Below are 21,491 nucleotides of genomic sequence, written 5' to 3'. Positions count from 1 at the left end.
AAGGAGAGCACACAAAAGGGAAGTGGGCCCAATGGTGGCCCCTTATGCAGTCTGAGCAAGGAATAAGTGATGTCTGAGCTGAATCATCAAAGATGAGTCAAAATTTCCAGGTGAGACAAGGTCAGAAGACATTATGTTCAGAATACAACTTGTTCCAAATCAGAGCGAGCCTAACCCAGCTCAGGAATGGCAAGTTATCTTTTGGAGAGAGAGCTTAGGGTACTTGTGTGTGTGTGTATGTGTGTGGCACGAGTGGGTGACAGACGGGAGGTTTAGTCACTAATGTTCTTCATGACCTTTCACAGGACAGATCCTCTCTCTCTTCTTAGTATCCCCATCAGTAAATTTCAGTTTTCCTCCGAACTTCCTGTGCTGAGCCTTCCAGGAAGATTCAAAGAAGAATCCAATACTACCCAGTAATCCCCAATACTTTAGGCTGCTCATGGTCTGATGGGGGGACATAATCTATAAATTGTAAAAACTCAGTTGGTCATCAGAGGCCTAAAGCAGTGGTTCTCACACTTCAGACTGCATCGGAATCAGATGGAGGACTTGTTAAAACACGGATTGCTGGGCCCACCTCTCTCCCACCTTGCAGTGTCTGAATCTGTAGGTCTGGAGTAAGTCCTCACAATTTTAACTAGTTCCAGGTGAGGATGCTGCTGCTGGTCTGGGCCAGCGTTTTGAGCATGACTGGCCAGGAAGAACAAAGAGGACGCAGCTAGAGAGATTAAGAGGAAACCTCACATTGAGCAGGTTCCCTAAAGGTCCAGTAGCACTTCCCAGCAGGAGCCTGTGTAGATGGGGTGGGAATAGGTAGAAAACAGACTGTGTGGGGCACCTGGGTGCCTCAGATGGTTAAGCGTCTGCCTTGGGCTCAGGTCATGATCCCAGAGTCCTGGGATCGAGCCCCATATCGGGCTCCTGGCTCAGCAGGGAGCGTGCTTCTCCCTCTCCCTCTGCCTCTCCCCCTGTTCATGCTCTCTCTCTCTCTGTATCTCTGTGTCTCAAATGAATAAATAAAAAAATCTTCAAAAGAAAAGAAAAGAAAACAGACTGTGTGTTACCTTTGCTGACCTATACATCCCAGACCCCATAAAGCTCTTCCCATCCCCCATGTTTCAGGTTCTCCCATTTGAATTCAATCAGTCCTCAGAGCTGGCTCTCACTGGGGTTGGCTTGTCTGTGTCTGGGGTCAGAAGCCAACTGCGCTCCCTGTGAAGTGGGAGCCCCCTTCCTCAGGGCCGTGGAGGAGGAAGGAAGCTGGGTGGGCTGACGCACAGACAGGAATAGTCTGCGCTCACCGCTGCTTCCAAGCACACATCGACCAGCAATTATCTCTTGTAAATTGCTTTCCCGGTTCTGTTCAGAACATGTGTGTGTGCCTGCCTGCCTGAGAACAAACACTCAGAAGGCACAGGGTGGAGGTGGCTAGCTGGGGAGTGGGCTCCAGATGGAGGGAAGCCCAAGTCTGAATCTTCAGCCAAGAATTAGGGAACTGTTGAATCTTAGACCTCAGAAATACTAGAACCTTGCACTCGCCCTTATAACACTCCTGCTAGTTGGTTTTCCAGCCTCTCAAACACTCTCATTTGTTTATTCCTTCAACATTGACTGCCAGGGATTCTCTGCCAGAATCTGGGCTAAATGAAGTCCCAGTCCCTATCCTGAAGGAGCTCATGGCTATGGCATCTACAGGAGATCCCTAACACAGCTAAGGGCTTCAGGGAAGCTGCTTGGAGGAAGTGATGTCTGAATTAAGTCTTGAAGAATCCACTGACAGGTGAAAAGGGGTTTGTGATGCAAGATGGGGAACAGCATTTAAGGCACAGGGAATAGTATACACAAAGGCCTGAGCTAGGAGAGAGCAGATGGTGATTCTAGGGACAATAAATAGTTCAGTTTGGGTGGACACTGGAGTCAAGGTGGGATGGTGAGAGATGAAGCTGGAGGGGTATGTGGGCCAAGTCCTGAAGACTTTGCCATAGTAAGGGTCTCAGGCTTTATCCTGAGGGCAATAGAAGTGACTGGAAAGGGTTTAGCATGGGAAGGAACTCAGAACCTTATGTGATAGCTTGCTGTCATGTTCTTCATGACACTGAAGTAAAATGTGTTACCCAGGAGCTCTGCTTTGGGGGCCTTTTGAACACCTGCTCCTTTGGTTCCTGAGACCTCAGAAGTCTGAAGGGCAGTGATGGCTCACGTGTCCACAAGAAATGACTCAGGCCCTGGACTCTTATTAGGGGGAGGAGACCATTCCACTGTCATTAATGGTCTACGCCCAGTTAGCTCAGGGGCCAGAGCCTGGTACAACAAAGGCCCAGGCCATAGACCAGAGACCAGAAGAGTGCTGTGCCTCACTCTGTCCCAGAGACCCAGGAGGCTCTCATGTGCATGGCACTGACAAGGGTACGAATGGCTCCTTGCATACCTTCTCCACACCTCACAGGATTAAGACCACCCAGAGTGGATGGTCCACTCAGGGAGTGTTGACTGAGGACATCCTGTGGTCCCAGCACTGTGACAAGCCCTTTAGGAGAGAAGATACAGCTCTCTAAGTCTTGGGGACTTACCACTAGGGATGAACCCCTAGGGAGCAGTCAGAGAATTCAAAAGCAAATGTCAAGCTGTGGGTTAAGAGCCATTAGAGTTGCAGAAAGTTTATAACAGAAGAAAAGAAATAGCCTTGGAAGCCTTTATGGAGGAAGTGGGGGTTGAATTTGATCTTGATGGATGATGGCAATATTTGAAGGGTCTCAATGAGGTAGAGAAAGTGTTCTATAATGTCAACTTTATATTTAAAGAGACTACTACTTGTGGCTCTAGGGCTTTGGACAAGTAGATCATTCATTCACCAGCCATACCCCAGCCATAGTCATTCAACAAACACACACTTAATATCTTTTGTGTGCCAGACCTTGCTCTGAGCACAAGGAACGAAGTAATGAGTCAGTCAAAGTTCCTGTCCTTGGGGAGTGCTCAGGCTATTGGGGAAGCCTGATAACTTAAAGAGACAGTTACAATACAGTGCACAAAGTGCTTTGTTCATTCACTGATTGAAAGATGGTTATGCTAACTTTGTACATGGTGTTACATTAGTGCAATGTAACTTTGCCACCCCTCAGTCAAGGGATGGAATGTACTTTCCCATCCTTTCTTTCTATGCTAACTTTGTGATTTGCTTTAAAAAATAGCAAGTGGCAGAAGTGACACTGTGCCACTTTTGAATCTAGGCTTTAAAGAGACTTTGCAGCTTCCTCTCTCAACTTCTTGGAATGCAGTGTCACTATGCAAGGAGCCTGGGCTAGCCCGCTGGAAGACGAGACCATTTAGAAGCTACATGAGCTCTCCAGTGAGGCCCTCTAGACCAACCAGCTCCCAGTTGAGTGACCAGAAGAGTGAAACTACATGAGTGACTCCAGGTGAGATCAACAGAAGAACCACCAGCTAAGCCCAAAGTGCCAGTCCACAGAATCATGAGCAAATAAATGGCTATTATTTTAAGCCATATGTTTGGGGTAGTTTGTTATATAGCAAGAGATTAGCGATGCAGTTCTTTTCACATATTTTGTTACAACTGTGAATGTGTGTACATGTCTTCTCCATTTGTCTGTGAGCTCTTCCTTAGAGGAAAGAAACTGTGCTAAATATCTTCTGTTTGCCACTCCAGATCCACTCTCTTCCCTTCTCCACCTCGCTCTGTACCTTGAGAGGGTTACACAAAGAGGCTACCTTGCCCTCTGCAATCTGGTAGGGTCTAGCCAACTGGAGTCCCAGCAGACATCCTCCTAGCTTCCTCCCTGAAAGTTCACCACGGGTGCATCTCTGGACCAAGGGATAGGATTCCTGTCACATAGCCCTTACAACAGCTCTCTTTGTCCAGATTCTAGTAATTGCTCCCTCCCCTGCTCCTTTAGGCCTAAGGGTAGTAACTAGTGCTCTAACATGATTACTAACAAATTACCCAGTTTGAGAATGCCACCTATTTCCTTCTGACATCCTGAATGATAATTTCTTATTCCTTATTCTATCCTCAGCTGCCACCTAGCTCACAGTATATGCTCAATAATGCCATTTGGTGGAGGAATGAAGATTCCAAGGAATCTGCTGTTCAAGTACACTTTGATCAGAAAGACTGGGGTTTGGATCCTGACCCTGTAGTTTCTTAGCTATATGGCCTTAGGCAAATTTCTTCACTTCTCCAGAAGAGTCTCAGTTTCCTCATGTGTTAAATTTGGATAACAAATACCAACACTCCAGGATTGTTGCTCAGATTATAGATAATGTTTGTAAAATGTCTGGTTCACAGTAAATGATAAATATGACTTTGGTGAGGAGGTAGGAAGGATTTCACAGCCATTTTCCCATTTCATTCTTATTACATCGCTATGAAGATCCCTATCTATCCATCTATCTCTCTTAGCAAACTAGGACCAGGAAAGGAAAACAGCCTGTGGAAGGCCACACAGTGAGCTGGAAATAGTCAGAATTTGAATCCAGGTTTCTGATTCTTGGTTCAGTGTTCATTTTTGCCACACCAGGTGAGAGGTGGGGAGAGGCATGGTCTTGACACACCTCTCCAATAAGCCAACGGGGAAAGAAAAATAAATAAAGTGGGACCTCCTAGGAGAAGCCAGCAGGGGCCACCTGCCCCACCCTCTTCTTCAACAGAACTTTTTGGATTTTTCCAAGAAAAGGTCTTAGCTCGGCTGCCTACCTCATTGCCCAGCAGGAACCTTGAGAATGAAATCATCCTTCTGGAGACAGGATGAGGAAAAGTCATATTTGTCTGGAAAGCCCCAGGACATGAAAGCAGTGCGTTTAGTTGGGCGGCTCAAGGCACTGGAGTCTTCTCCCTCATCTCTGCCCTCTTGAGCACCCCTTTTCCTTGCCCCACACTTCCTTCTCCAACAAAGCTTCCGGAACACTCCAGTCCTCGGTGACTGAGCCTTTCTCTGAGCTATCACAATGCCTGCCACATAGTAGGTGCTCTTTAAACCTTGTGGAACCAAAGAATGAATGTGTCCCTCCACATAAATATTCGTTCCCCAAATACCAGTGTCCACTCTGTGCCTCCCCATTTGTTGGGGTGGGGGATCCAGAGACAAATCAGACAATGCCCACCCCTCACATGATCCTCATCTTAGCATTCGCCATCTCCAGTGTGTTTGCTAACGGTTTCATCGAACACTGTCAGAACTCAAAGGGCCCTCAGAGACCTATTCCTTTCAACTGTCTCATTATACAACTGGGGAAACCAGGGTTCAGAGAAACAGCATTCTGGTACAGAGAGGGGCACTGATTAGGGGTCAGGACAGCGGGTCTCAGATGCCGGCCCTGCCAGTGACTGGTTGCCAACGTGGGTCCTCCAGCTGGGCCGCGTTCTCCCCGTGGGCAACAGGGGGCAGGAATCACCGCCCGGCAGGCAGTGCTAGTGCGGAGAGAGGGATCTCGGACGAGGCCTTTCTCCCGGGAGGAGGGAGCTTCCTTTGTGAAACCTTCATTTTCAAAACCTCCAGCCCAGGGTTCCCAAACCCCGCCTTCTCTCCCGGCTGCCGTGTGTTACCATGGAGACCGTAAGCCCCTCGCGGCTCCCTGCTGTTCGTAACCCTTCCCCCTCCTCCATCTCTCCCAGCTCTTTCTCCCGCGGCTGCAGATCCCCCCAAGGCTGATAAGCTCCCGAACTTCCCGAGGACAGGAATTATTATCCCGGTATGAAATCGGGGAAAACGGAGACCCAGAGAAGGGGAGGGGCCTGCCCCAGGCTGCACAAGGCACCCGTCGCCCTCACCACAACCACCCTCCTGTGTGGCGGTGCGCTCCTACCCAAGGAGGCTTATTGTTCCTTTTTTTTCTTCTTTCCGCATTTTTGGTAGTTTAGCTTTTTGTTCTAAGGAATTCAGAACAGGTTCTGACTAAATGCGGAGTGACTTGAAGTTCTGTCTTTACATTAGTGACTTCAAATCTATTCTTGGATAAGTTAAGTCCTTTGTGAACTGAAATAGTGCTGTATTGTAAAACCTGCCAAAAAGCTATTGCAGAATGTGCCCGCCCTGATTATGCTGATGCAACAAAGATAATCACATCTTAGAGCATTGCAATTTTCCAGAATGCATTAAGAAAAACAGTATAGGACCATGCAGAGTTTACACAACAAACGTCTGAGAATTTGGACACATTATGTATGCCAAGTAGTTAAAAGTGTTTCTATAACTCTAAAGGACAAGGGTATCAAAACCTTGGCATATGGAAAATAGAATTTATCCTGCAAAGCTGGATTCCAGTCCCAACCTGCTCATTTGGATCATCTTCTGCACATTACTCAACCTGAAAGTGGAATACCACCCCCTTCTGTGTGATGGCTGTGCAGATGCGAAAGTACTTTGTAAGTTGTGATAAGCTCAACACATGTTATTTATTGTTATTAAATGAAGGCTGGAGAAAGATCTCCTAAATTTTTTCCCAAGGGCCTCCTATTGTCAGATTGTTAGATTCCGAAGTTTTCTATGATTAACATGTGTGATGCTAAAGGTCTAGATTCTAGAATCCTAAACCTGATTCTAATCCCAGAACCCTGTGAGTCTGACATTCTCTGATTCCATGCAAGTGTGAAGGCAAGGTCTGAAGGCCAGGGAGGGTGAAGACCCAGGTCAGCATTCTAGGCCCCCGGGGAGGAGCAGCTGTCCCTGCTGTCTGTCTGGGCTCACCCATGGAACCATAGCCTAATTCCCATCAGACCTGTCTTCAGCTCCTACCCTTCCTCCAACCAGCTTTCCTTGGGGCCTCATCACCTGTATTATCCATATTCATCACACATAGTCTCACATTAGGCCCAATTAAATCACTTTGCCAACACTGCAGGAATCAAAACCTCCCTTAATTATTAGGCCCAACAGAGGAGGCCCCCATTTAGGATGACTCCACCTGTCACCCCCCTTATCCCATACTCCAAGCACCATCCCCCAATCCCCCCACACCCATTAGCATAGCAGCTACAGGAGCATTCCTTTCTGCAGGTTCTGGTACATGGTGTTCCTCCCCAGTGGCCTCACAGGCAGCTGCTGACTCACCCCAGGTCGCTAATGCAGCAGGTATCCACGTATTTAGATGGGGCCGCTTCACTAGCTGCAGCAGCGTGGGTACATGTGAGCTTATACGTGTGGACAACACCAGGACACTAGCCCTGGGCTGTACGCTTCAGACCTGGCTCCCAAGCCATGACTGTTAACAGGCTAATACCTTTTTCTCTGTCTAAAGAGAATATTCTGGCCCTGTGAGCCTCACAGGGTGTTCTGAAGCTTCTGAACCAATGTGTCAACAGTAAATTGGTAAATTGTTAAAAAATGATGTGTTGTGATGTAAAGTGATATCTAAATACAATATACCACTACAACGTTCATGGCCAGACGTTCATGGTCAGCCCCATACCAGCACCACCACCTAGCTATGTGACCTCAGGCAGGTCGTTTTACTTTTCTGAACCTGTTTCTGCGTGCATGCATGCGTGTGTGTGGTTTTTGGAGTGCTTAGTATATGCTGGGCACTGTGTCCGGCATGTTACATGGTTTACTCTATACCAGTCAGGATTCTCAGCTGCAAACAACTGAAACCATCTCTGGCAAAACTAAGCAAAAAGGAACTTTACTGGAAGGCTGCTGGATGGCTCACTGAAATGATGAGGAGACTAGAGAGCCAGACAGAAATCAGGAGTAGCTGGGCACAGCCAAAGTCCTCGGCAGGATCTGTCTGTTTAGGACAGACTCCACTTCATGCTATGCGGCCACGTGCTACTCACCACTGCCCTGCTGGTCTCTTGTCCCCACTGCAGCCTCTTGACATAATCTCTGTCCTCACCTCTCTGCCTAACTCCCACTGGACTCAAAGCCCTGGGGGGGTCGGGGGGGGATAGACTCGGCCCAGGCCAGGCCCACATGGGTCAGGGGAAGAGTTGCTGCCCCCCTCAGCTTCCATATAGCTTGGAATTCCTCCAAATAGGCAAAGTATCTGGATGCTGGACAGCCATACGTGGTCAGTGTCCACCAAAGGCTTCAGCAATCTTGAGTCAGGGAATGTTGCATTTTACAGAAGAGACTGTCTCTGAAGGGTTTGCTTACTGGTCACCCAGCAGGTAAGTGGGTACACTAACACTCACCTCACAGGAATGGTATATGTGCTGCCGAAGCAAGCACACCTCACAGGACTGGAAGGAACAAATGGATGTAGGTAGTCAGCAAATATTAATTCCCTTTTCCCCCTGAGTAATAGCTCTTGTTTGCTCAGCCATGGGGAAGGCTTTCAAAGACTTGTTCACATTCCCTGTGACTCTGGAGCTGGCCCCTAACTTCCTGGCAATACCCACAATTGTAGTTTATACCAAGGGACTGATTCCTATGCAGACAGATCATCATCACCATCATCATCATATTGCCTTTGGCTCACTGGAGCCTCACAAAACCCGAGTTAGGTATTACTTGAGTTTACCATATGAGAACACAGGGGCTCAGAGAGGTTAAGGACTGTTTCAAGCTCACAAAGCAAGTCAGAGCCCAAATCATATCCAGGTCTCCTGTTTCCAGGGTCTGCTCTATCACATGGCCTCTGTTTCAAAGAAGCAGGCTGAAAGCAGGACATTCAGGATTCAATATAGACACAGAATGCCATGGCAGGAAGAGGCCTCAGAGTCTTTGTATCCTTTCTCCCTTTTTACTGATGGGAACGCTGAGGCCTAGAGAGAAGAAGTGCCCTGCCCAACTTCACACAGCACCGTCTGTGAAGCGTCTATACAAGAGCCAGGGTTTGAATACAGCTAGCTCTCTTGCCTCTCAGTTTAGTGAGAATTGCCCACACAGCTAAGGAAGCTCGTTTGAAACTTGATGTAACTAAGATGGACAAAAGGGGGAGTACATGGCCCACCCAGGTGTTGGGATGAGGGCCTGGCTTAGGTGTGGGCCCGGAAGGAAGGACATAGCAGCAGGATGGCTGAGAAGTAGGAGGCTTTGAACCTCCAGAAAATCCTGTTCTCTCATAATCAGGAAATATCTCCAAACATTAAGAGCCAATTATCTCATCCTGGTTGGAACGGACTGATACAGACTTAAATTTGTGGGTTATTAGAATAGTTGGGAGGAGGGATCTGAAGGCAATTAGATTAGACCTGGACAGATCAAACTCGTGTGGCCCAAAGAACTGGACAGTCTGTGATCATTAGTACCTTCATCTGAGGCCCACACCCAGACACTGGGAATTTCCATCTGCCTTGGCCCTTGAGGCAGCGTTCCTACCACACAGGGGGCCCCTCCTCCCCTCCTGACTCCTTCCAGAGTCAGCTCAGATTGCGTTCCTCTAGGAAAATTTTTTGATTCTTATGCTGGGTTGGGACCCACCCTGGTCTCCCACAGCCCCTCCAGCTTTCCTATGTATGTCACATCCGTGACCATACTGGGTTGTCACTGTCTACGCACCTGTCTCCTCCATGACAGACTGTTAACTCCAGGGTATGGAAAAGTCTGCTGCAGAGAGGCCTCAGCAAATGTTAGCTAACTGAGGGAGTGGATGGAGACAAAGCGAAGAGAACACCCAGGAACACAGTCCTTACCTCAATTCCTCCTCTACTCCCACTCTAAACTCCAGGCTAAGAGACATCAGTCTCTGTCCCATCCTAATTCCTGGATTTAGTCTCTGGATCCAGTTACTTTGATAATGAAGCCTCAACTCTCTCCCAACTAACTCTGACCTGGCTTCCCCTGCTCCTGACCAACTACGAGGACCCTGAGTTGCCTTCAGTCTAATGTCCCCAGAAAGTGAACCCTAATCCTGAGAGCCCCATCTGTAGGTAGCTTTCTGGTCAGCAGCTTTGCCAGGCTACCCTAGAAGAAAGGACATACAGGAGCCACAGACTGGCATGCCCTCTGGGCAGGCCCCGACACAGGCATTGAGGACACAGAATTGAACAAGGTAGTCTACTGGGGTCTTGAATATGCAAGGTATTTGAGACATATCTCAAAGGAAAGTGGACAAATGCAGAAAGGAAAAGGCATCTCAGTGTGAAGTTGACAAAAACCCATGAGCCAGCCAGGTGCCCATAAATGAGAAGCTCTAGCAGCCAACTCGGTCTTTACTGGGCCCTTACAGGGCACTAAGCTAGGGTATATGGGAGTTAGAGTCTGAATCAGAGGCCCAACATTGAGGTAAAACTAAGCAAGGAAGATGCCAGAACATGTAGAAGGAGGTGTTTTAGGGAACTGGTTCCATCAACATTCCTGAACATACTAATATTCTAACACACTCATGTTCTAGCACACTGCATTCTGTCACCTCGCCATTTCATTATGGGTGACATTCCACCCCTGCAATATTCCTCTCTGCCATTCCAATGTTCTGCCCCACCAACATTCCTCCATACCACCACTCCAACATTTTCAAATACCAGCACAATAGGAACTTCCAACCTTCCAACTTCCTTCTACTAAAAGCACTTATTTGTTTCTTGGTTCACTTATACCAATGGCTCTTAATATTTGGGAGAACACAAACTCTTTTAAGAAATTATTAAAATCTCTGTCTCCTTCTTGCCCAGGAAAAAAAAAAAATATATATATATATATATACATAAATTTTGCATATCATTTCAGATTTCCAGTGACCCTCAGCAGGGTCCATGAACTCTAAGGTAAGAATTTAATTTTACCCTGCCTTAATCCAGAAAGACATTTAAAATAAAACAAGATCTAAGTTTAAGATGGGATAAGATTGAAAAAAAAAAAAAAAAACATGGTAGGGACAAAGTGGAGCCTGGAATGATGCAAAAAGTGCAGAACATAGTGACCTACACACTAAATTTGTATCCCACATATTTAGCTCTAAGACTTCCAGCAGCCAAGGTAAAAAGGGAAACCTGTTCACTTGCACAGTTCACAGTGTTCATAAGATAAAAACAAACCACTTACTCTTTAGGGGACATACAACTATTCTTGGTATAAAGACCAGACAAGAATTTCTCCTGAGATCCTCATAAAGGATGATGTAATGGACCATGGCCTCAACAGGGCTCCCTCACAATAGACTCAGAGATGTGTTCTGTAGTACAGTGACCAATTCGTGTCAATTGGCCTGACACTTTCTCAGTTGGGTTTTTTTTTTTTAAGATTTATTTATTTTAGGGCACCTGGATGGCTCAGTCGGTTAAGCGTCTGCCTTCAGCTCAGGTCATGACCCCGGGGTCCTGGGATTGAGCCCTGCATCGGGCTCCCTGATCAGCCAGGAGCCTGCTTCTACCTCTTCCTCTGCCCCTCTCCCTGCTTGTGCTTTCTTGCGCTCTCTCTCTCAAATATGTAATCTTAAAAAAATTTTTTTAAACCCCAAAACCAAAAGATTCACTTTATTTTTTTAAAGATTTTATTTATTTGACACAGAGAGAGAGAGAGAGAGGCAGGCAGAGGGAGAGGGAGAAGCAGGCTCCCCGCTGAGCAGGGAACCCAATGTGGGGCTCGATCCCAGAACCGGGATCATGACCTGAGCTGAAGGCAGACGCTTCACCAACTGAGCCACCCAGGTGCCCCAAGATTTATTTACTTTAGAAAGAGAGAGTGAGTGTGTGTGTGTGTAAGAGAGCAGGGGGAAGGGCAGAGGGAGAGGGAGAGAGAGAATCTCAAGCAGACTCCCTGCTGAGCGTGGAGCCCAAAATGGGGTTCAATCCCAGGACCCCGAGATCATGACCTGAGCCGAAATCAAGAGTCGATGCTCAACCAACTGAGCCACCCAGGCCCCCCAACACTTTCTCAGTTTTAACACTGAAAGTCTTGTGTCCCATGAGTCCCTTTGGTCCCAGACAAACTGAGATGGTTGACCACCTTATTTGTTATAGTTCAGTCAAAGCTTACCTAGGGTAAGATTCTAAGGTATCATGTATAATGAAAATATCCTTGGAAATCCTTTCAATCATTCAACAAGTAAAGTACAGAACCATCACTCAATAGCACAGCCAATTTTTCCTCTAGTAATAGAACAGACTGCTGTTTCTTTGATGGTATATCTGAAGAGACTGGCTTGCCTTAAATACTAGAATCATACTCAGTGTGGCAAAATGTGCACAAACTAAGGATTTTATGAGGCATGTAGGAACTGATACCAATGGAAGGAACAGCAGATTTACCTCTCCCATAACACACCATTCTGGGGAATATGCTAAATGAGTGAAATAATACTTAATATATTATTGGTCTTTCTCTTCCCATCTGTCTCTTTTTATTCACAGCAAGTAAAATTGAATTTCTGTAAGTAAAAAAAAAAAAAAAAAACAGTACCTATCTCATAGGGTTGTTGTGAGAATTAAGAGTTAATATTTATAAAGTACTTGAAAGAATACCTGGTACAGAGTGTTTGCTCTCATTGTTGTTAAATATGGATATGCTGGCGGGGCACCTGGGTGGCTCAGTCGTTAAGCGTCTGCCTTCGGCTCAGGTCATGATCCCAGGGTCCTGGGATGGAGCCCCTCATCGGGCTCCCTGCTCCGCGGGAAGCCTGCTTCTCCCTCTCCTTCTCCCCCTGCTTGTGTTCCCTCTCGCGCTGTGTCTCTGTCAAATAAATAAATAAATCTTAAAAAAAAATATATGGATATGCTGGCACTCCACTGTATGTCCTACAGCAATCCTGGGTATTAAGTTGATGGCAATTTGGGAAAGATACTCTGTGGCAGGGATGAGGATTAGGACCCCAGCCCTTGGTAGTTCCAACTTCATGGAGGGTGTAATACTTCCTAAACTTCTAGAGTTGTTAAGGGACTGCCTGCCTTCAGACAGTTCTCCCCAAGCACTGGGGAGAGGTCTTAGGTGTGAGTGGCCAGAAGACACCCTGGTGAGGGTTTTGCCCCTCTTAGTCCACTCCTTGACTTGGAAGATCCCCAAACACCAGCGAGAGGATAATAGCTCACCAAGCTCCCTCAGAGTCCAGATCACACACCCCTCCCATGCGGTCTGTGCTGGTCTTGGCGGGGAGCCCAGGCTAGCTGGGGTCTGTTCAGAGGCCTGGCATGAGGACTGAGCTGTCTGCCACACAGACCAATGAACTACCAAATGGGAAAACAGTTTGTACACTGTGAAGTGCTGTTCAGGTAAGAGACCAGGATTAGTATGTAGTGGTGCTGAGTTCAGAGTCCAGAGAGATGCTGAGACTGGAGCTTGGGCAGTGACCACAGGATGAAAGGAGGGAGCGAACAGGTAATTATTTCAGAAGGCCTGGAGTGAGACACACTTGATACTTAATTATGCCAAGGTCAACAAAAGGCAAGAAATCCCAAGCAGCTGGGTTCCTGAATTCTTCTCCAGGCAGAGCGCACATTTCCCTGAGAATCTCAGAGAGGAAAGAAATAATAATTACTTGATTAGTTTACCAAAAATTCACCAGATGCCTACTCTGGTCTACGTACTGTGCATAATGGTCATGATGTCTGACCTAACTCCTAAGGTGGGATCTCCTTGAAACTTCCTTGACTGTTGGCCACATTCCAGCTCCATCACTTACCAACTCTGTGATCAGCAAGTCACTTACCTCTTCTAAGCCTCAGTTTAAATATCTGTTAAATGAAAATAATGCTAAATAATACCCACATCATAGGATTGTCCTGATGATTAAACAAAACAATAACAAACACATACAGTGCTTAGCATGTCTGACACTGTTCTAAGTGTTTTTCGTATGTAAACTCATTCAATAAAAATAACCCCAAGAGGTAGGTACCATTCTTACCTTCTCCAGTTGATGAAAAGGAAGCACACAGAGGTCAAGTAATTTGCCCTAGATCATATAGTTCATCAGTGGTGGAGCCAGGACTGAACCCAGGCAGTATGGTTCCAGAGCCTATGTTCTTGACCACTCTACCAGCCTTCATTTCTTTTTTTCTTTTTTTCAATAAGCTCTATGCCCAGTGTGGGGCTTGAACTCATGACTCCAAGATCAAGAGTCACATGCTCTGCTGACTGAGCCAGCCAAGAGCCACTATCCTTCATGTTTTCAATGAAGTGCTTACCATAATTCCTTGCACACAGTAAGCACCCAGCTGATATTAACTGCCATTATGATGACTATATTTTTAACAGCTTCACTGAGGTATATTTTACACATTATGATTATGTTTTGACTATTAGGGAACACTTTCTCATACTGAGCTGAAATATGCCTCAGATCATCCCCCTCCTCTGTGGGTTCCAGTTCTACCCCCAGAATCTCCTGAAAGCCCGTCTTCTCCCTTGCCCCATTCCAGTCTGTTAGAGATTTTCAGTCACAGGCCAGACCTGCAATCTGGCCTCTTTCCTGTCTGTTGGTGACTCAGCCTTGGTCCATAGGGATTGACAAGCCTCTGACACGTCCCAGGATCACTGTAGGTCAGGGACTGCGGCCTCCTACCTCAGAGCATAGAACCTACATCAAGAAACCACATAACCTGTAGGGCCCAGTGAAATGAAAATGAAAATGCAAGGTTCCTTGTTAAGAAATTATTAAGAATTTTAAGGCTGTAACAGCAGAGCATTAAACCAAGCATGGAACTCTCTAAAAATGAATGAAACCAGCCTGAGTAGCATCCTGTCTCTCTGGCTCTTCACCACCCACCCCGCCTTCAGTCCACCCAGCCATGCTCCTGAGAGGCTGAGCCTGGAAAGCTCCTGGCATACCTGAGGAACACAGGAAGCATTTGGCACCAGAAGAGTTAAAGCCCACTTGGAGAATCTTTAAAAAAAAAAAAAAAGGACGCCTGGATGGCTCAGTCTCTTAAGCGGCTGCCTTCAGCCCGGGTCATGATCCCAGGGTCCTGGGATCAAGTCCCACATCGGGCTCCCTGCTCAGCAGGGAGCCTGCTTCTCCCTCTCTCTCCCTCTGCTTGTGCTCTGTCAAATAAATAAAATCTTTAAAAAAAAAAAAAAGCCCACTTGGGCTCTGGAGTACATCAATTAGCCTAAGTCTACCTTGAACCTCCCTGGCTGTAAGAGTTAGTCTGCCCACTTCCCCCCTGGCTCCCTTTGTTGGAGGCAGCCCTATGGGTTTAGTGGATGGTAATACAAATACCAGATTAGGATCTGGGGACCTATTATTGGCTTGCTGGGCAACTGGAGGAATTTCATGTCCTCTCCGATCTCAGTTTTCCTGTCTATTAAAGTGAAATGGTTGAATTCAATATCAAATTAAATATTCTTTCACTGAGCACTGCCCAGGCATGTTCACATCATAATGATCTTATCATTAAATTGAGCACTTATTATTCACCAGACACCATTACATTACCAGACACATTATACCATTGTACATTCCTTGGTTTGATCCTCATGACAATCTAATGAGATATTTTTCAGAACTCTAGAATTTAAACTTGACAGGGGTAGTAATGTTTGTCTTTTTTTTTTTTTCATGATGTATCCCCAACTGCTAGAATAATGCCTGGCACATAGTAGGTGTTCAAAAGCCATTTGTGGAACAAATGAATGAGGAAACAGTCCAGAGAGGCAGTGATGTGATTTGTCCAGGGTGTTAGTTAGAAAATCCACAGCCAGGATTCTAATCCACACCTGCCTGGCTCCAAAGTCTATGCTTACACTTTTCCACCCGCCATATGGGTGTGATTCTCATTTTATAGATGAGGAAACAGGCTCAAGCAAATGGAGCTCCTCTCCATCATCTCTACTGCCTCTCTGATCTTGTGGTTCTAAGCGCCTGGGCCCCACCCTGCTGGAGTAATATCACTTTGAAAGCTAATGCAGTTTGTCACCTCTGCCAAAGATTCTTCTCAGGCCTCAAGAATAATATTCTTCTCTCTTCACAAAAGCAGGGTCACTGGCATAGGCAGCTCAGGTTCGAATCCTGCTCTGCTACATATTGTTGTGATCTTGGGCAATTTCTCAATATCTCTGAGCCCCCAATTTCCTCATCTGTAAAATGGGTTCCATACTTCCTAGACATCTCTGGATGTCTTCTCCTCCAGAAGGTGCTCTGCACACAGTAGGCCCTTAGTGAATGTAGCTGTAATTACTCTAGCCCAGAGCAGCTTCACGGTCAAAGTCTGCTGCCACTGATGACTGCTGGGGCCTCCTAGGAACTGACTGGAGGCCACGGGCTCAGGGAGAGTAGGGTCAGCTGCTATTCTTGGAGCTGATGGAATTCAGCCGGTTTCAAGTTCCCTCAGAAAGCCCTGGCCCAGGCAGCTTGGCTGGTTATGTGAGCACTGAGATCTGACCTCAGCATGTTCTCCTGGGCTCTCTACATGGCCCAGACTGGAGAGAACCTTGGGGCACAGAGCACGCTGCAGGGAGACCACATCCTCCTAAAGCTGACATCGGCCTTTTAACTCTTGTTCATCAGCATCTCTTTGGTGCCCAGAAGAACCCTGGATGCTGTTTTGGGATCTCCCAGAGATTGTAGAAAGTTTTCAACCTTTGGAAGACAGGCAGCCTCAGGAAGTGGGAAAAGGGGTCAGGAGACACGCAGGACTCCAGTTTAATCCCAGCTGCACTCCTCTCTGGGTCTGTGTCTTTTTACATGTCACTTTGTCTATCTGAGCCTGTTTCTTTGCCTGAGAGCTCCTCAGAGGGCTGCTGAGAGTATTAGAACATCTGGCACATAGTAGACGTGAGCTCCTAAATGACAGAGAACTTGTTACATTCAACTCATTCTCAGTGTTCGTTGAATGGGTAATGAATTATGGAGGGCACTGAATGGAAATGCCTTATTGGGCTCCCATCTTTCACCAGACTCATCCCTGACCACAATCCTCACGTAGAATCAGTTTCCCCTGCATCAGCCCTGACAGGTGGGCATCTCCTATTGGCTTGCATGTCCTTGTGATAGGAAACTCACCTCTTCCTAAGGCTTCCATCCATCGTTTCTAGTTCTGAGGTCTGTCTCCTTGCAGCTTCCATCCATCGGGCCTAGGTTTGCTCTCTGGAGCTATACAGAACCAGCCTGGCTCTGCTTCCAGAAGACAGTCCTCCAGTGATTTATTACACAATTACAATGTGCCAGGCATTAAACTAGGCATCTCCCTTACTTTATCTCATTTAACCCTTCAACCTTCACATTAGTCCTGAAAAGTAAACATTATCCCTACTTCAGTGATAAGGAAAATGAGGCTCAGAGAGGTAGCAGAACACATTTGTATGTGGCAGAGAAATGATTTAAATACAGATCCTTCTCCAAAATGCTACCTTTTCAATGTTCAATTGATCCACTGGAAGACAGAATTTGTGCCCCAGAGTCCCTTCCCTTTCCTTTAGTAAAGACTTTTTACGTACCTTACCTGTACCAGATCCTGAACTAGGCACTGGGAAGAGAGATGAGTCAGACATAACCCATAGCCTTGAGGCACTTACAGCCTGTCCCAAACCTACTGAAAAAAGCCAAGAAGTACAAGCATGGTCAGAGCACCACAGACCCTGGGGATCAAGGAGGGTTTCCTGGAGAAGGTGACATTTGGGCTGAGTATTGAAGGACTATTAGGAATTGGCTAGGCTTGTGTCAAGGAGGGTAAGAAAGCAGATGCTTTGGTGGAACTGCTGTATAAAAAGCCGAAGCTGTGGAGCACAGTCTGCAGAGGGTCGTGGTGCCAAACCAAGGAGCTACGACTACAAACCACGTGAGTGGATCATCTGCTTTAGTATGTGTAAGAATCTCCTGGGGTTTGCTTATTTAAAATCCAGATTTTTGGGGCGCCTGGGTGGCTCAGTCGATTGAGTGTCTGACTCTTGATTTCCGCTTAGGTCGTGATCTTGGGGTTGTGGGATGGAGCCCCGTTTTGGGCTCCGCACTCAGCAAGGAGTCTGCTTGGGATTCTCTCTCCCTCTTTCTGCCTCTCCCGCTTGTGCTCTCTCTCTCTAAAATGTTTAAATAATTTTTAAAAAAGATTTTATTTATTTGACAGAGAGAGACACAGCGAGAGAGGGAACACAAGCAGGGGGAGTGGGAAAGGGAGAAGCAGGCTTCCCGCGGAGCAGGGAGCCCCACATTTGGCCCCCTGCTCAGTGGGGAGTCTGCTTCTCCCTCTCTCTCTTCCTTTCCCTCTGTGTGCTTGCTTTCTCTCTAATAAATTAATAACTAAATCCTTAAAAATAAAATAAAATAAAGACACTGTCCTGAACACAGCCCGAAAAAGTACTGATCCATCATGTGTCAGCTCCAGCTTAGACAGGAACTTTTCTTGATGAGCAGCTTCAAAAACAGTACACCCCTGTGGCTTACAGTTCCTAGATGTGAAGATGAGCTTGGACCTGATTTGTCTTGGGGTGGTTGGAGGCTGCTAAGGTGCCACACTGCGCTGTTCATCTCAGCAAGCAGCCACTGATGGTCTAGCATGTGCCCAGCCTCATTCTGGGCACTGAGGATAGAGATGAAGCCAATCAAGTCCCTATTCTCCAGGAACTCACAGTCTTGTGGAAAGTGGAGGCCATCAATACACAGATGATAATAGTGTGATCAGCGCTGTGATGGATGAAATTCAGGGCAGAGAAAGTCTCTAACCAGCCTAGGTGATAAAGGGAATGCCTCCAGAGTGTTAAAAGATGAAGAGTATTCTACTTAAAACGTAGAAGGGGCAGGGGTCCTCGCTCTCTGGCCCCAGTGTTGGGGAGAGAATCAGGGATGGGGATCGGGACTTGGGAGGGGTGATAAATAAAAATAAAAAATGAGGGGCGCCTGGGTGGCTCACTTGGTTAGGAGACTGCCTTCAGCTCAGGTCATGATTCCAGGGTCCTGGGATCGAGCCCTGCATCGGGCTCCTTGCTCAGCGGGAAGCCTGCTTCTCCCTCTCCCACTGCCCCCTGCTTGTGTTCCCTCTCTTGCTGTCTCTCTGTCAACTAAATAAATAAATAAAATCTTTAAAAAAAATAAAAAATAAAAGGTAAAAGGGCATTCCAGAGAGAGCAACCAGCATCATAAATGGTTGGCAGTAAGAAACAGCCTGGGTGTTTTCTTTTCTTGTTTTTTTCTTTCTTTTTCTTTCTTTTCTTTCTTTCTCTCTTTTTTTGGCAGTGGTGCAGAGACTACAGGCAGCTCCCAAGTTAGGAAGAAGATGGAGCTAAATATGGAGGCTGGGAACGTATCATGGAGGTGGAGAGACTTATACGTTAGGCAAAGAATTTTGGCCTTTCCCCTTTAGACAGTGGGGAGGCCTGATTTATAAACTGTAATACAATCACCATTCCTTAAGCCTGGGAAGGGGCACCAGCTGGGAATAGTTTCCACTCCAGGCCCAGGCAGGTGCAAGTCTTCTCAGTGACTCTCTCCCCACTGGGGCAGCGGTGGGGGGAGGGAGGAGGCGGGCCCCACCCCTTCTCCGGGCCTGTCTCCAGCAGCTGTTTTATGCCCTGAATACCTCTAGAGAGCCTCACCATCAGCTCCCTGGATATTAAAAGAATGGCAGCAAAGGCAGACTGTCTTAAAAGCTAGACTCCCTCACAAGTTAACACCACCATGTGGAAAGAAAACAATTATCTAATCATAAAATATGGTCCCATAAAAATCTTTTAAAAGAAACATTAATCATTCTCTGATAAGAGCTCCTATTTAATTCTCCTAACAACCCTAGAAGGCATCGTCATCCCCATGTGATAGGTGACGAAACCAAGACCCAGAAGTCAGATAAACTTGTGCAAGGTCACACAGCCAATAAAAGGCAAAACCCAGATCAGAATCCAGATTAAGACCTTTAGACCTAAGAACTGGAAAAAGCCTGGTACCTCCCCATCCACCAACCCTAATATAGAATTTAAAATGAGAAATCTAAACTGTAACATCAATGTCAGGAAGCCAAAAATGTTTTCACTTTTCCCCCCAACGTGATTACTTGATGCTTTTTAAAAATACAAAATAATTTTATTAATTTATATTTTCTCATTCTTTGTTAGGTGCCCTAATCACTCATGCTAGTACGCCTTTGACTAATCCAGAGTTGCCCGCATCTGTAGGATCTGAAATCTAGGCATTTTCCCTCTGCCATGTTGCCTCTCAATTTTTTTTTCTTTTTTTTTTGAGAGGGAGAGAGAAAGGTGGGGAGGGGCAGAGGGAGAGAATCTTTTTTTTTTTTTTTTTAAGATTTATTATTTTAAGAGCACCTGGGTGTCTCAGTTGGTTAAGCATCTCTCTTTGGCTCAGGTCATGATTCTGGAGTCCTGGGATTGAGCTCCATGTCCTCATTGGGCACCATGCTCAGCAGGGAGTCTACTTCTCCCTCTCCCTCTGCTCCCCACCCCCTTATGCTCCTGCACTCTCTTTCAAATAAATACATAAAATCTTTATAAATTTTTTTTAAGGGCGCCTGGGTGGCTCAGTTGGTTAAGCGACTGCCTTCGGCTCAGGTCATGATCCTGGAGTCCCTGGATCGAGTCCTGCATCAGGCTCCCTGCTCGGCAGGGAGTCTGCTTCTCCCTCTGACCCTCCCGACCCTCCCCCCTCTCATGCTCTCTCTCTCTCAGTCTCTCTCTCTCAAGTAAATAAATAAAATCTTTTTAAAAAGACTTATTTTAGAACGAGAGAGCACAGGGAGAGGAAGAGGGAGAGAGAGAATCTCAAGCAGACTCCCCACTGAGCGCAGAGACCGAAGTGAGGCTCAATCTCATGACCCTGAGATCATGACCTGAGCCAAAATCGAGTCAGACACTTAACCAACTGAGCCACCCAGGCGCCCCTACCTCTCAAAATGTTTTCAAGCAATTTCATAAAACTTCAACAAATTAAAATGCAATTTATTTCTAATTTTTTTAAAAAATGTACCAAACAGTTCAAAAAAGTTTTTTGTCCCCATCCCCATTCACAGGCTCCAAATCAATATGACTGGCACCCCCTGTCCACCCAAGTGCCCAGGCTGGAAATTTGGGTTCTTTGTAAATCCCAAGCTGTTTCCACCATCCTCCCACCCCCACATTATTCTCCCATCCATTTTCTACACTAGGGTGATCTAATTTCCTGCTCAAAACCCTTCAGTGACTCTGCATGACCAACAGGATAAAATCCAAATCACTAGACCCTCCAGCCTTCCCCTCCCTCCCTCTCTGAAACTCTTGCTTCCCTTTCTCACAACACTGAGCACTGCACTGTGAAATTTTAGTGAGAACACTAATGAGAACACAAACCACTAGTCAATTACGAAACTTCGTCTTCATTAGACCATCCAGCCCAAGCCTGGCACAGAGAAAAAACATTAGAAATAGTTGCTAATGATGATTCAAACGCCTGCTAGTCAGAAGACACAGTAATGAGTAGCTTGCTGTGACCAGAATCTGAAAACCCGCTTTCAAGCCTTGCCTCAAAGGTTGCACAAAAGTGAGAAACTCAACCATGCTGGCTCTCATCAACCCATTCCTTCCCAGAGCAACCTGGGCATGAAACGGCCTTGGACCTTTCCGGACCTTTCCAGACGGTAAATTATTGCTCTTTACATTTTAATACCTTTTGTGAAATGTTACATTTTGAAACTGTTAATGCTTACTCCATTGTTTCCAACCCCATCTCAATATATG

This window comes from Phoca vitulina, unplaced genomic scaffold, assembly GCF_004348235.1.
Source record: "Phoca vitulina isolate PV1807 unplaced genomic scaffold, GSC_HSeal_1.0 scaffold2, whole genome shotgun sequence".
NCBI lineage: Eukaryota > Metazoa > Chordata > Mammalia > Carnivora > Phocidae > Phoca > Phoca vitulina.
The sequence above is the reverse complement of the archived record's forward strand: the minus strand, read 5'-3'. Positions refer to the sequence as shown.